We start from the raw sequence: 3,133 nt of genomic DNA, 5'->3' as shown, positions 1-3,133 counted from the left end.
TCATGAATAATGGAGTTCTTTTCTTTTACCCGACAACCCCATTCGTTTTTTAAGTTAACCAAAAAGACATTTATAATTAAATTACGTACCTCTCTGAAGTTCATAAGATTTATTTAAGTAATATACCCGCCCCAATTTGACACGGAGTCACAACTGAGATTTTACCTAGAAATACATTTCATAAAATATATATTTAAAATAAGAAGAAAATTTTATTTAGGAAATCGTATTAAAATGTTAAAGAAATCTCAAGTACTGACCTAAATAATTGTAGAAAAATGTTACAATATAACACACAGATATTTGTCAAACTATTCATTTATAAACAAAAACTTTTAAAAACAGAACACGATAATTTAAAATATATATTTATAATTAATCCAAAAAAAAATAATGTCAAATGTCTTTATAATATAATATCTGCAACCATAATATTTCGCCTATTGCCGGCTTGACGTTGATTTCTGGGACATCCTGTATATCTCCCCGTTTAGCTAACCAGTATGAAGCTATTTTAATTACATTGCTCGCTATCCGATATCTCGAACTTCAGTTCGATTCCGATAACCGAAGTCTCGGTGTTCGGAATGCGGTCTTAGACCTTAACATCAAGCATAGCGCGTTCTTAGTGCCTTTGTACAACTTTTCCTGTTCTGTCCTGTCACCATTTATCAGTAAACATCCATGTATGGACTCTGTAGGTGCACTGTTAGTTTTTAATAAAAGGAAAATAACATTTTATTTTTATTTAAACAGTAATAATCATTATAAATAGACGAGAAAGTTCGATTACGTTAAATCACCGTGTTCTCGATTCCACAAAGTTAATTAATTCTTCCATGGGCAGGGTATTCGTTTCTGTAATAATATTCCGCAATGTGATTAATGTCACTCATTAAAAAATATTATTTATATAGTACATTACCTAAACCGTAAAAATAGAAAAAGAGTAACTACTAAATAGGTCTGTCGAAAATAAATATATTGAAAAACCATGAATAATTGTTGAATGGAAGAAATAAATTTAATCTATGAATTAATTAGTATTACAACAAACTCTGTAAATGACTTTACGACTTGCGTCATTATTTACATAATAATACCAAAATTAAACATGTGGGTCCACCAAACACTTAGTAATTAAGGTCCTATTCTCAGAAAGGGATCGCACACTGACTTAGTAAGATATATTAACTAAAATTGCATATTAGGGACTATTATCCGGCCGCTCCCTAAGTAAATTACGGTCCCTTGTGCAACCTTCTTGATAGCATAGCGCTTACTCCGGATATAATTCTAATAATAGAAGCGAATTAAGTACAATGAAATACGTAAATTATAATACTTTTTTAAAAAGTTATGAAACATTTTTTAAACGTTTGTGTCTATAATAATAAATACAAAACACACGTATTAAAACTCATAAACTGATTTAGGATTTATGTGTTCTCAATTTCAAGTAACTAACACATAAATAAACTGAATTACATAAGTCATTATAATGTCACTAACTGAGTTTTTAATCTATTTATATCATCTATATTAATAATTTCGTAAAGGTCAACGATATCCGATCCCGATCGAAACCTATCCACAATTATAGATCGTTTAAATATAATATTTTTGTAGTCGAATACATACATGACAGTTCAACGGACGGCCATCTTTGACGTTTACGGGTGCGTTCAGAAAGTGTCTTCCAAATAATAATTTCGTGGTGCGGTACGGTAGACTCGATAAAAACTTATCCACGATCTTATATTAAAAGCGGTGCGAATAATAAACACAAAAACTCTGTAAACGCTTAATATTGTCAGCTTACCTTATATCTTATACCTTCCATCAGATGATCCTTTTACTAGTTTGTCTACTGTGTCATATAAATATTTAATGTATTATGTAAACATGCAAACAAATGTATGAAATAGGTTTAAACCTGGTCTAAAATGTTGTAGCGAACTGAAACTTAGAATTAGTACATTCGTTGATCATCATGCCGCCTAAATTTTGTATTTGATGTATCCGGTGGTAATTTTTCATTTAAATAAATCTTGTAAAATGCCCACTAGAATAAAGTATAGCGTTTAAGTGTATATATTATAAATAAAAATTGGTACCATTGAAGTGATCTGATGATCGATCCAGAAAGTGAATAATGGATCTCTGATGAGCTGAGATGATATTTTATTAGCAAATGACCATTTTTTGTGAAACCCTGGTGTTTCGCCTTATTTTAATGAGTTTCGCACATTATGTACTTTGTGAATACCATTTATTTAGATTTATTAATCAACACTTTAGATATTTTTTTCACTTAATATTAAAAATTAACTTAATAAATAGTTTTTGAATAACAATATTTCTTTATTATTCATAAATAAACCTAAAATTTAATATTTAAACAGTAGAAAGATTACTTATAAACAATATTTTAAGTATATTAACATAAAATACAAGAAGAGCTTTTTAAATTCCAGACTATGATATACATAAAATTAATATGGCTCCCTAAATTTAATTCTAAATTCTCATTTAATTTTAGATTTAAGCGATCGATATTCTTAATGAGCTATATAAGCCCAGTGGTTTGAACACGTGTATCGTCATCGATAATTGCGGATTCAAACTCAGACAACTACCACTAAATTCTCATGTGTAATTTGTATTTATAATTCGTCTATGCTGTGTAGTGAAGGAAAACTTCGATGAAACCAGTATGTGTAAAAAAACTGCCATATGTGTCCAAGTATAACCAAGCATAAGTCCCAAACCTCCTTATTAAGAGAAGAGGAGCCTGGCCGAGGAGTATTTATAAGCTATTACTTTACTTTTAAATACAACTTTAGTCATACATTTCAAATTTCTAAGACGAACAACAGAGAATAATCTCTGTAATATAAAACCTTAACCGTTTTAATCCCGGCCTTAAACCTGAGTCTCTTTCTATGTAGCTAATTATGTATATAACCTATTTAAAAATATATATAATATTATTAACAAAACAAAACTTTTAATAAATGTATTACATTAATATAAAATAATAATTAATTAATAACAAAATACTTTAAACAATTTCTGGTTTGCTAATATTATTACAAAAACAGTTTAACAAGGATTCGTCTGACCGTATTTC

The sequence above is a fragment of the Vanessa atalanta genome, chromosome 6 (assembly GCF_905147765.1).
Source record: "Vanessa atalanta chromosome 6, ilVanAtal1.2, whole genome shotgun sequence".
Classification (NCBI taxonomy): domain Eukaryota; kingdom Metazoa; phylum Arthropoda; class Insecta; order Lepidoptera; family Nymphalidae; genus Vanessa; species Vanessa atalanta.
The sequence above is the reverse complement of the archived record's forward strand: the minus strand, read 5'-3'. Positions refer to the sequence as shown.